Source organism: Hylobates moloch, unplaced genomic scaffold (genome assembly GCF_009828535.3).
Source record: "Hylobates moloch isolate HMO894 unplaced genomic scaffold, HMol_V3 SCAFFOLD_21, whole genome shotgun sequence".
Classification (NCBI taxonomy): domain Eukaryota; kingdom Metazoa; phylum Chordata; class Mammalia; order Primates; family Hylobatidae; genus Hylobates; species Hylobates moloch.
Window position 1 is genome coordinate 51,487,679 of NW_026652296.1, and position 13,761 is coordinate 51,501,439.

General features: G+C 39.2%; 1 protein-coding gene across 4 annotated transcripts in view; it reads left to right on the forward strand.

Annotated features, from left to right (window-relative positions):
- Positions 1–13,761, forward strand: part of PAK5 (p21 (RAC1) activated kinase 5) — a 293,777-nt gene that overhangs the window by 41,777 nt on the left and 238,239 nt on the right. The window contains exon 2 of one of the 4 annotated variants that reach the window (XM_032142713.2): positions 2,076–2,099. The exons of the other annotated variants lie outside the window; for them this stretch is intronic. The gene's annotated coding sequence lies outside the window, so the exon portion shown is untranslated. The remainder of the gene's footprint in view (positions 1–2,075; positions 2,100–13,761) is intronic. 4 annotated transcript variants of the gene reach the window in all.

Here is a 13,761-nt window from a genome sequence, read left to right on the forward strand (position 1 = left end):
TTTATATCTAGAACAAACCTTTATGCTGAGATCCAGACCCTAACATACACAGGTGCCTAATTGGCATCTCCACTTGGTTGTCCAAAAGGCAACCCAAAACTGACATATCCAAAGTGGAACTCTAAATTTTCTCATAACTCAGTTCATCTCCTCTCCTTCTCCCATTTTATTTTATTTTATTTTTTTCTTTTTTTTTCTTGTGCTTTTTTTATATATACTTTTTTTATTATACTTTAAGTTCCAGGGTACATGTGCACAACATGCAGGTTTGTTACATACGCATACATGTGCCATGTTGGTGTGCTGCACCCATTAACTCATCATTTACATTAGGTATATCTCCTAATGCTATCCCTCCCCCCTCCCCCCATCCCACAATAGGCCCCGGTGTGTGATGTTCCCCTTCCTGTGTCCAAGTGTTCTCATTGTTAAATTCCCACCTATGAGTAAGAACATGTGGTGTTTGGTTTTTTTGTCCTTGCGACAGTTTGCTGAGAATGATGGTTTCCAGCTTCATCCATGTCCCTACAAAGGACATGAACTCATTATTTTTTGTGGCATTCTATTCATCTGACAAAGGGCTAATATCCACAATCTACAAAGAACTCAAACAAATTTACAAGAAAAAAACAAACAACCCCATCAAAAAGTGGGCGAAGGATATGAACAGACACTTCTCAAAAGAAGACATTTATGCAGCCAACAGACACATGAAAAAATGCTCATCATCACTGGCCATCAGAGAAATGCAAATCAAAACCACAATGAGATATCATCTCACACCAGTTAGAATGGTGATCGTTAAAAAGTCAGGAAACAACAGGTGCTGGAGAGGATGTGGAGAAATAGGAACACTTTTACACTGTTGGTGGGACTGTAAACTAGTTCAACCATTGTGGAAGACAGTGTGGCGATTCCTGAGGGATCTAGAACTAGAAATACCATTTGACCCAGCCACCCATTACTGGGTATATACCCAAAGGAATATAAATCATGCTCCTTCTCCCATTTTAGAAAAAGGTGCTACCTAGTTGCTAACAGTCTGGAAGGAGTCATTTGACAATTCCCCATCTCATTGGCTATATCGACTCTATCACCAAATTTTGACTGTAGTCTTTGATCTTCCACCCATTTCCATTTCCACTGCCCCCACTCTAGACCAAGCCCCACCACTGTCACTTGCCTGTTTCCTGTGATAACCTCAACAAGTTTCCTTGCTGGCCTTTCTCCATTCCTTTTTTCCTGCAGCAGTAAAAGTGATCGTTCAAAAATGCAAATCTGATGGTCACCTTCACTTAAGAATTTCCTACTACATTTGGAATAAAGTTTAAACTTTTCATTTAGCATCTTACAAGATCTATTAATCTTCCACCTCTCTAGCTTAGCCTTGGGCTACATGCTGTATATGATAGCTGTGTGCCATGTCTTCCAATTTCCTGGAAGCAAAGTCTCTCATGGGGGCATTTGTGTCTGTTGTTCCCTTTGCTTTGATGCCTCCCATCTCTTTGCAGCCTGGCTCTTTTTCATCTTTTAATTCCCAAATTATCAGTTACATCCTCAGAGGGACCTTCCTACCCATCCAATAGAAGCCTCTTCTGTTGTTCCCTCTGTTCTTCTCCCTCATAGTGCAAATTATTATTTGAAATGATATGTTCATTTTTGCTTTTTTGCTTATCTGTCTCTTCTAGTAGATCGAAGAGTTCATTAACTGTCTGAGGTTAGAGATCTTAGCTGTTTTGTTAATGTCTAAATTCCCAGTCTGGTTCATTGTATGGCAAATGGTATTTGTTGGGGGACTGAATAATATTTATTAGAGCATTCCTTTTAACAGTATAAAATCAGGCTACAGTGTAAAGGTCCATCAATTTAATGATTAAGTTATAGGATGATCCATTGTAAAGAAAAAAGTAAATTTATATATGCTGATATGGACATATATTTAACAAATATTAAGTGGAAAAAAGCAAATTGCTAAACCTCATATAGAATAATACCATTTGTTCTTAAGTATATTTCCATATTTATATCTACATGTTTCTTTCTCTCTCTTCCTCTCTCCCTCTGTGAGTTTCCAGGATTTCTACTGGGACTTCTTCCAGGTAATGGCAATACAGAGTGACAAGAATTTATTTTATTTTACTCTTTCTGAACTATTGGATTTTTAAATTTTTATAAGTTGCATGTATTCCTTTTATAACATCCTCCTTTGAAAGCATAAAGAAGTTTTAAAGTGTAATACAAAACATTATGTGTGTTCATTCACTCCACAAATTTTATTCAACATCTACTATATACCATGTACCGCTAGAAGCTGCACATATAGTGAGATCCATTTATTGTATATAATTGGGTGTCAACAAAAGATAATTTTATGAGGGTTTGTTTCTGGCAGTGGTGAGATTATGGTTGGATTTCATTGCACCTTCTCATTTTCAAATTTTTGATGGTAAACATAACTTTGAAATTACAAAAGCTATTTTTAAAGACATTTAAATATTTACGTGGAAAAATGCTCAATCATTTTAGAACAATTTACTTGGACAGGTGAATACTTTTCAATTTAATGGAAAAAATAATTGTATAAATGCCTTTTGTATAGATGCAATTATTAAAATATGTGTAGTACATATAGCTTAGAAAGTTTATAAATAGGTAGTTGTTTCCAGTAGGAAACAGGATACTCAATCTTTCTTTTCTTTGCCTATAGACCGATTTCTTCAACATGGCCTACTAATGTGTTCCTCTTGGAAAATGAGTACCTAGGAGAGATTCAAGGTTCTTGTTAATGAGTTAATATTTGTAACATATGCCTGAGGGTATTTATGGAAACCATACATTGGATCCAGAAGGGCAAAACTCTCTGGGTCATGGAAGCTGAGTTGTAAGCAGTGTGTGTTGAGAGGAGGCCTAGGGGATACAGACTGTCATAGCTTCATGGGAAAAAAAAATTAAAATGTGCTGTAGGAAAGGGAATGAGAGTGAGAAGAAAAGCCATCCAGGGAATCTCATATACTGAAGGTGTGGTTTTTCTTTCGTCGAATATATGATACTTGGAGGAACAAAGAAAGATAATATCAGATTTGAGAACTGTTGCCTTAAAAAAAAGATAAAATGCTGACTTTCTGCAAATATCTTTATGACCAACTTTCCAAAAACAGGGAAACTCAATGTGCCTATGTTTTTTCCTCTGGTTTCTTAATTCCTTGATGTTCTCATTTCCAGTGACCTTTTTATACCCTCCCAAGGTCACATGTTGGATGCTGTTGTAACCAGAAGTACCACCGTGTCCAACATCACGGTGCATATGTCCTGCTCTCTGACTAAATGTTCTAACTCATCTGCTTATTTTCTCCTATAAGCAACATTTCTCCTTCCTCAAGACCACCAGTCTTCTAACCCACATTTTCTCTCTATTCTTTAGCCTTGTCCTATTAGTCTTTATTGCTTATGCAGAGAGATTCAATGATTTATATCCATTTTCTAGCTCCTCCATCAATTCTTGTCTTTTTTGCTTGTTTTAAATTTTTTAAATTTTTCTTTAAGTTCTGAGCTACGTGTGCAGAATGTGCAGGTTTGTTACATAGGTATATATGTGCCATAGTGGTTTGCTGTACCTATCAACCTGTCATCTAGGTTTTAAGCCCCACATGCATTAGGTATTTCTCTTAATGCTCTCCCTCCCCTTGCTCCCGCCCCCCAACATGTCCCAGTGTGTGATGTTCCCCTCCCTGTGTCCATGTTTCTCATTGTTCAACTCCCACTTATGAGTGAGAACATGCAGTGTTTGCTCTTCTGTTCCTGTGTTAGTTCGCTGAGAATGATGGCTTCCAGCTTCATCCATGTGCCTGCAAAGGACATGATCTTATTCATTTTTATGGCTGCATGGTATTCCATGGTGTATATGTGCCACATTTTCTTTATCCAGTCTATCTTTGATGGGCATCTGGATTGTTTCCAAGTCTTTGCTATTGTAAATAGTGCTGCAGTAAACATATGTGTGCATGTGTCTTTATAGTAAAATGATTTATAATCCTTTGGGTATATACTCAGTAATGGGATTGCTGGGTCAAATGGTATTTCTGGTTCTAGATCTTTGAGGAATTGCCACACTGTCTTCCACAATTGTTGGACTAATTTACACTCCCATCAACAGTGTAAAAGTGTTCCTATTTCTCCACAACCTCACCAACATCTATTGTTTCCTGACTTTTTAATAATCATCATTCTGACTGGCATGAGATGGCATCTTATTATGATTTTGATTTGCATTTATCTAATGATCAGTGATGATGAGTTTTTTTTTTCATATGTTTGTTGGCCACATAAATGTTTTCTTTTGAGACAGGCCTGTTCAAACAACCCCATCAAAAAGTGGGCAAAGGATATGAATTCTTGTCTTTTTCTCCCTCTGGAACTTGTTTCACAATTCTAGAACACTCTGAGTCAGCTCTCTTTCCACCTTGACTGACCAATCTATAGGTAACCTATTGGTGTAGTAGCCTGCCCAGTGGGCTACTTTGTAACAGCATACATTGATACTATTTACAAAATTTTATCTTTTTAAAACATGTATGTGTTTACCAATTTGTTTTATACTTCTGCTATGAAACAGTGAGATTCATAAAGTCAATAATATAGTTCATATCCCCAGGAAGTTAGCACAGTATCTTTTGCAGCGTGGATGCTTAAATGATGGGTGAATAAATGGATAAAGTCAGCTCCGAAGAAAGAACTGAGAGGTAGAGGGAGTGACCAGTGTATTGATGTGATGCATAAACTCTTCTGCCCACATGGGAAAAAAAATGGCATCCTGGTTGTGCTGTGCAATTGATGAGTCGCTATCAGTTATTAGAAAAAAACCTTTCCCACCTAAGTTTTCAAAGTATTCTGCTGAGGCAGTAGAGTGACCTTGACTTAGTCCCTTTTCTCTAAATGAGCATCATCTCAGTTGCCTGCCTGTCTGCCTGCCTGTTCGCTTTCTGCCAGAATGTTTGATTGATTGAGTCATATCCTTGCTTCATTCCTAGAAGGATTCCAGGTGCCAACTTCCAATTGATCCGAGGTTAAATATATCTCCTGTAACCTAGGAGTCTCTCAGTCTTGCTTTCTGCTGCTGGAGAATACTACCATAACATGTAGTAAAATATAAATGGAATATCAGTCATCTCTGAAATGGTAATATATTCTCCAGCTTTCTATTCAAATATTTTTCTTTGAGCTTGTTTCTTTGGGGTCTGTTTTGGATATTCTCAAAAGGATTGTCTCCACGTAAGTTTCTTGAAAATTAAATTGTAGATAGATGTGTTCAGAGATGTGTCTGCCATAAGTTACTATCCCACTTAAAAAGTTCCTGACAATTTTTGGATACTTCCTCATGTGAAAATAACTCCTGATACTGTCATGGACTGGGGAGTATAATTCCTGCAAACAGCATTTCTGAAAAGCACTTGGCTCGTGGCTCTGTTGTAGAATGATTATGACTTCTTGACATAAATTGTGTTTTTAATCTAGAGGCCAGGGCCAGAGATTTGCTCACCATGATTACCAAACTTCTCCCGCAACCCTTAGACATGGTATCTTAGATTGTGTGACTTTCTGCTTCTGTTTTTCTTTAGTGAGAGATGGTTACTTGGAATGATCCTTTAAATATTCAACACATCTTCATTGATTTCCCCTGCTAATGTGAGGGTGTTAAAAACATTTTCTTCTTACATTGTTAGCTCATTTATTTATTTATCTGCCTAATAAATAAGTATAGCATGCACTGCATGCAGTGGGGATCAAAATAGTCATTGAGTCACCCCTCAAGGTGCTTACAGTCTGGTAGGGGAGAAAGGCAGGCAATAAATAAGAACAATGATATGGCAGAAGTTCTGAGATCAGAAGGGAAGAGTGTGTTCTATCTGTGAAGGAGGTACAGGCAGGAGAAATTCCATAAATGAGTTTTCACGTGGATTTAGTTCTCAAAGACAAAGTCTTGCAAAGACATGGGAGGGAGCCATTCCAGCTGGAGCCAGCAGTTTGAATGAAGCCCTGGAGGTGTTGACCCAATCAACAGGGAGGCGTCCCTGGGACTGTTGCCTCTATGAGGCTCATGGGTCACCCACCAGATGCCTTTTTAAAGGAGTCCTTCTTTGCTTTATCACCAGCCCATTGGCCTTAGCTATAAAGCAGATTTATGCAAAGTAATTATAATAGAGCAGTTTGGTTTGAGCTATATTTTCTAAAAGGATTGGTAGATCACCAGTGCCTGAATTATTTACTGCTGTCATTGAGAGTCAGGTCCAAATCCAGCCTGCTGCACAGGTGGGAAAAGAAGGACTAAGTGGTCAGAGAAAAGTCATCAGAGAGATGAAAGGGCCAGCACTTGGAAGTCTTATATAGGTCAAGCAGTAAAGACATTGTCGGGTGAGGGGTGGATGTGGCACACGGCACACACCTGCCCTGTTGGCACTTGTCAGAAAGGCAGGAATCTGAGTTGTGCCCAAGGTTCTGCTTTGGGTGACTGGGTGAGTGGTGGGTCTTTTCCTACAACTTCAAATGGAAGAGAAGGTGGAACATGTTTGTGAGGACAGACAAGGAGTTCAATTGTAGACAGACATGTGGACTGTGAGGTGCCCGAAGGCACCCTGCTAGGTCTTTCCAGGAAGTAGGGATTTTGGAGTGTATGCCCAGGGCTTAAAGGTGATGTCTACACTAAAACTTAACATTTCTAAGTCATCTATAAGTGAGTTGTGACAAAGGTGGTGAATGAATATGCTACACAGTGAGAAGAGAAAGGTGAGAGAAATGACGCTGAATATTGGACTTTACTGCCATGTAAGGAGAAGGCAAATGAAATAGGGACCGAAAGCTGATGTCTATGAAGTAGGAGCAGAAACAGGAGAAGGAAGGTCATGGAAGCCAAGGAATGTAACCCATTCCCAACACCCATTCCCCCTGATGTGGAGAGGCCACGGAAGATGAAGACCAGATCTCATTACAGAGTGGATGGTACAGAGTGAGATATCTCCACAAATGCCTAGTACCTTTCCCCTTTCATCATTTTTTTATTCAAGATCAAACTATAAAATAACCAAATTCAACTGGGTGCAGTGGCTCACACCTGCAATCCCAGCACTTTGGGAGGCCGAGATGGGAGGATTGCTTGAGGCCATAAGTTTGACACCAACCTAGGAAACCTGAAGATACCCTGTCTACAAAAAATACAAAATTAGGTGTTGTGTTGTGCACCTGTAGTCCCAGCTACTAAGGAGGGTGAGGTGGGAGGATCATTTGAGCCCAGGAGTTGGATGCTGCAGTGAGCTATGACCACGCCACTGTACGATAGTCTGGTCAACAGAGTTAGACCCTGTCTCTAAAATAATAAAAATAAAATTCAACTCTTTATAAGCTGGCTTTTTTAAAGAGATCATTCTACCTTTGTGTAATGTCCCCAGCCCAAACTTTCTATCCTCCTATTCCCCTGGGCCTTGGAATAGTTTTCCCTCTCCCCTCTTTTCCTCTTTTCATGTGTTATCTCAAACTTTAACTTTTCTGGGGCCGCTTTATACCATTTGCTCTCTGACAAGCAAACAAATCTGATTAATTTGTTTACATAAGATGCTATACCTTAATAATTGCATAGTGTGTCTTCAGCACCAATAAGGTTTGTATTGTAACCTTGATTCTGAAAGTCTTGAGATAAAACAGTAGATTGCAGGAACTTCAAACACAATAGCAGGACCCGTAGAGGAAGTTTTAGGGGTACAGTTTCCTTTGCCTCTGCATAAGGCAGGCTCTTTGAGCTGTCATGGAAAAGCTGTTTGGGAAATGGGGTAGATGATGCTGGAGAATGAAGCTCCTTAAACTAAACTCTGCCAGCTCCCTCCTCAATGTCTTCAAGCATTTGCTCATTCATTTACTTGCAGCTTGGGCAGAAAAAGGCCCCTCCTTTCCTGACCTGCATCAGCATCTTCTTGCAATCCCCTGTGGTTAGAATTAGGGGAAAATGAGCCACTTCATTTTGTTGGTATCATTCCTGGGGCAATTTTTGACTGATGCCAACCCATTTGGTGATCAAGAGTGACTTTGTAACTATCACTGGAGGTTAAGGGAGAAGGGATGCTTTATTTCAGCTTCTCCTAGAATGTCGGCAAGAAATTCAGGAGACAGTTTTTCTGCCCCCGAACTCCTGGTCTTTCCCATCTTCCCCAGACCATTATATGTGGAACCAGGGAAAAAGATCCAGGTCTGGAACCAGCAATGTCCACTAAGTGTTGTGGACCCTTCCTGGTCTGAAATAGGTCTAGTGCTCTTGAGGTTGCCTCTAATGCTGACTCTTAATAATGGAAAAAGTAAACACTGTATATAAGCAATGTTTTTAGAAAAATTAGAAAAGAATGGCTTAATGGAAACTTTTTCTTTTCATTGAAATAATTGAGAGTTTAAGTGAGTTTTTAAAGTTAAAGTATAAATGCTGACACCTTGAAGAGGCGAGCCTGGTTTTTCACTTTGAATTGTGAGGGCATCTGGTGTGTGTTCTGAAAGGAAGAGCAGTTTGATAGCCATCTGTCCCCAAGAAAAACACAGCCTTGGAAGTAAGAAGAAACAAGAATGACACCTGCTTAAGCTAAGAGTTGTGTATAAGACATAACTTCTGTTACATACAGTATTTTTTTAAAGAAGAAAGAAAACCCATCAAGTAAAGATCTTACAGAAGTGTTCAGATGTACTTGAGTCACCAAGAGCTTGCCTTTGTGGCAGCCAGTACAAACTTCTACAAATGATTGATTTACCCCAAATGGCATACTGAGAACTTCCCATAGAGCTCAGCTAGGAGCCCTCTTCACACCTTCCAGTGGAGGGAGGGACTTCCATATTCCAACAGTTGTATCTTTGCAAGTAAATCCAGACATCTTTGTGGATAGTGACTGGTCTTTATTCACCTGCATAGCTTTAGTGTGTTTGATGGTTGTTGAAAGCTCTAAGATCTGAAATTCACCAACATGGCTGTGTTCCCAGCTGCTTGGCTCAAGGTATGTTTTACCCCCCTGGGTTTAAATACTAGTCTCTCTGCTTCTTGGAGGTGGGGGTAAAACTCTAGGATTAAGCTGAATCTTGGAACCCCTTTGTTATCCAAGACAAGAAGAATAGGAAGAGGGTCTTTCTGTGACCAATAGAATTATAGGTAAAATTGTGTCCACATATCCAGTTTAAACAAACATGAAAGTACAACAGTGGCTTGGATATGACCAGAAAATACAAAAAGACAAGGCACTGTATGTGATGTTTTTTGCAAGGTAATAACCAGGTGTATCTCTGCTCTTCATCTGCCAAACAATACATTTTATAGAAGAGATTTTGCCTTCCAGTTCTAACACTGTAGGGCTTCTCTCCTGTTTTAATCATATTCCCTCTTTGGAATTTAATACAGTTGAAGAGGGTTAGCAGTTTAGAATCTGGGTGGTAATGGGGATGGATTTCATCCTGACCTCAATTTAAAGCTTATCTGGATCTGTAATGACTTGAGTATGTGCCCTGACAAGTCTTTGGAAACCTGTCAAAATGAGGTATCAATAAAGAGACCAGGCATCTAGTGTGACCAAACACTCATCAGTGATAGGTTCTTGCCTTTTTACTGGAGACACATTTGCTATGCTTCCCTGGTTGAGATGTCTGTGTATTTCTTAGTTTAATGTGTCTAGGATTTTCTGCACATTACATTTAAGCTGTTACTATAGTCATCTATGACCATCACTGGTAAAAAATCACACTGAACAAAGTCAATGCTTTCTTTAATTTGTTTCTATTTAGAGAAAACAAAGAAAATATTGTGGCTTTTTCCCCCTATCAATAGCGCTAGCTTTTGTTTATTCAGTTGTATATGTGTACACACACATACCCGCCCCCCCGCCCCCGCCACACAGACACATGGGCTGGAGACAGCTAATTTTTAGCTATTATTAAAATTAAATTATGTAAACATACAATTAAATAAGTTTTGTTATAAAACAAAGAAATAAAGACTCAAAAGTCACCACTTCCTCATTATTTTAGTACATTTTACTATTATCTGTGATTTTGTGGTTATTTACATCTATCGTACCTGTATGAGGGAAACACTGTACCACAGTATCTACTGCATATCTATTCCCAAATCTGCACTTAGCAGTATCCAGAATTTTTTTTTGGAAAGCCAGTAGTTAAACATTTACCAGCACACCACTGTAAATGTATACACACACACAGACACACACACACGCACATCCTTTTCATAGCCATGCAGAGTAAGCGTCAGTTTTTCTATTTTATAGATGAAAAACTGAGGCTTAGAGAGTTTAACTTACCCAAGAGACCACTACCATGCTTTAGCTCTCCTACTCTAAAAATATAAAATAAGAAGCCCAGGGAATGGTTAAGGATGACTGAAGCTGTATTGGGATATAATTTAAAAGCAGAGGTTTGCTAGAAGTGAGAGCAAGAGAACCATTTGGAAATCTAGACGAGCACTCCAGGCACAGGGTACCGCCAGTGCAAAGACCTGGAGGTGGGATTGTTTTGCTGCTTCTGAGGATAGTAAGGGTACTACTGGAGCTGGAATAGAGAGAGGGAGAGGGACAATAGGAAGAAGTGAGACAAGTAGGGCATGATCACTAACTACCTTTATGAAACCAGGCAAGTAACTTGACCCCTCTATGCCTTATTTCTCTTATCTGTAGAATGTTTCACTTCATGCTCATGGTAAGAGTGTGAATTTACTGTGCTTTAGTTAAATTATTGTTACCAAAGCTAAACCATCACTGTTGCCTTACTAGTGCTTAAATATAATTTTAGGGAAGAATAATTTTTTCTTGCCATCTTCAGCAGCTGCATGAGGAGTGATTCGGAAATACTTAAATTTATCCCTTCCAAGTACCTATTAGCCTATTTTAAATCTATTTAAAATCCACAGTGCAATGCAGTTTAAATTCATCTGGGATTAATAGGACTTGCCTTTAGCTATATTACTGATGGCATGATAGAATCCCAACAGGAAACTTTTGTGACATTTTTCAGATGTCCAGTCTGATGGATTATACAAGACTAAAAAGTGTTGAAACACATTTTGTATTTTGAAAACCCAGGTGTTCTGGTTTTAACAGTCATTACTTATCCATAAAACAGATTACCATGTCCTCTTATCCACATATCAATTATATAGGTGTATCTTAGAGTATATTTAAATAACGATATGACATAAACATCACGAGCTTCTGTGGCTTTGATAACTTTCAGTTTCTTCTTAAATGATGTGTTCACTTTATCAAAATTGATCAGGCTGTACACTTAGGTTATATGAACTTTTCTGTACATGTGCTATACTGCATTTTTAATAATTTTTTTCTTAAAAGAGTGAGTAGGGCTTTGAGAAAGGGGAAATTGTTGCTCTCCTGGATCAAGGAAGCAAGGTACAAGATGAGATGAGGCCAGTGTTAGAATGAACATGGCATGTGTGTGTCACAGCCAGGACACAAATCATCCACGACATGTAAATGTTTGCTGAGCACTTCCTGGGGGCCAGTATGGAAGATACTGTGAACTGGGTACCCTAAAATCATTCACAGCCTACTTCTTCCTTGAAAGCTCAAATACTCAACTTCCCAGCCTCCCTTCCAGCTGGGCATGGGAATGTGAAGTTGTTGAATGCTCTTCTGGAAAAGCCTCTTAAAAAGGGACACTCAATGAATGTACCCCTTAATTGTTTCTTTTTTTTTTTTTTTTTTTTGAGACGGAGTCTCGCTCTGTCGCCCAGGCTGGAGTGCAGGGGCACAACCTCGGCTCACTGCAAGCTCCGCCTCCCGGGTTCACGCCATTCTCCTGCCTCAGCCTCTCCGAGTAGCTGGGACTACAGGCGCCCGCCACCACGCCCGGCTAATTTTTTTGTATTTTTAGTAGAGACGGGGTTTCACCATGGTCTGGATCTCCTGACCTCGTGATCCGCCCGCCTCGGCCTCCCAAAGTGCTGGGATTACAAGCGTGAGCCACCGCGCCCAGCCAATTATTTCGTCTTTTGCTTTTTGCTGTCTTCATCCTGCTGGAATCAGGCTATGATCCCTGGAAGCAGGTCAGCCATCTTTCAACCATGACATGACAAGCGTCAGGACAAAGGCTTATGTACTAAGAATGGAAGATGGACAGATGGGAAGCCTGAAGCCCCCTAGAGCAGTGCCTCTCATTGGTTGGGTGTCTGACTGATAGGCAGGTGGGGAGGGTCAAGGATATGTGGGTCAGTCTATTCTAGGACACTGCTTTTCTGACCTTGAGGCTGCCCAAAAAATTGCCCTTTGGGAATTTTGACATCATCTACAGACATGCCACTTTAACAATTATTTGTTTGTTTTGACATACTGGACATATTCTCGCAAGGGACAACACATGATCAAATTAATCAAAGTTTTGTTGGTTGCCAGCTCTTTCAAAGTTACTAGCAGAAGGTCTTCACAAATACAAACACTTTCCTCTCCTATGCCTTCGACATTTTTTTCCCCTCTAAGATGGTAATCTTATGTCATCCTCATCTTTGAGCAATTCTCTGTAAAATGAAACCCTTGCAACATTTCCATATCTGGAGATAATACTTTATCTTCACTTGGAGACTCGATAATTTTCCAAGGAGATACACTCAGAGGGAAATACAAAGAGTGGAAAAGAATTTGTTAACTTGAAAAGTTGGCAAAACAGATGTGCTGTGATTCTTTCAGTTGAGCTAGCACATTTCATCATAGCCATTTTGAAATATAACATTAAAATTCTGTGCTCAATGTCCCTTATCACCAAACCTTTTGTTTCTGTTTGCATTTTGTTGTTGTAATCATACACGTCATAAATGAGTATACTAAGGCAAGTGATAATGTGTATAATAAAATATAGTCAATACTAATTTGCCACCTTTGGGGAGAAAAATGATTTCCATCTGTGTAATAACTATGGAATAAATATTCTACATCCTTACCTAAAATAATGTATTAATGTCAAGGGTTCTTATGATGAGCATAGGCTATAGACTAGAAAAATAGCCAGGGGTTATGATATTTGATTAAAGTTTTAACTTGATACATGTGTTTTAAAAGCCAAATGATACAGTGAAAATTGAATTGTATCTAGTATAATATGAAGGCTTACTGAAATTATTGGAAAAGAAGTACTATATTAAAATAAAGAAAATGTCTTCCTTTGAGCCTAAACTGCCATTTTGTTCAATTTGATACACACTTGATCCACCTGTTTCTTTATTTGCCTGCAAAGAGTAAGAGCTTAGGTAAGGCGGACTGTGAAATTCAAAGCAACAGTGTGGCTACATTTTTTTTTTTTTTTTTGCTTCTTCTTTTGTTTTTTGCATGTGATCCTGCCTTTCACTTCACAGAGAATACGATCCATCTATGTCTGACGTCTTCCCTTCCTCCTGCAATGAGGCTCCTATATTAATAATATCAAACCTCCTGCAAAAGTTTGAGGCTTGGATCTCATACATTCCCACGTGATCTAGGACTTGGCTTCTCCAACTGAACCCTACATTTTACTTGTATATCCAAAACATTTCTTTCTTGGCTTCTTGTCCTCAACCCACAAATACTATTTACAAAGAAGATTTTTCTCTGCTTTTATCTACAGGTTTCTGCCTCCCAGTATAATCATATCCAACCCAATGGCTCTTACTGGGGCCTCTAAAATGTTTATCACCAAATCTGTGTCTGCAGTTCCAACCTCTTCCCTGAGCATCAAAGCTGTATTTCCAACTTT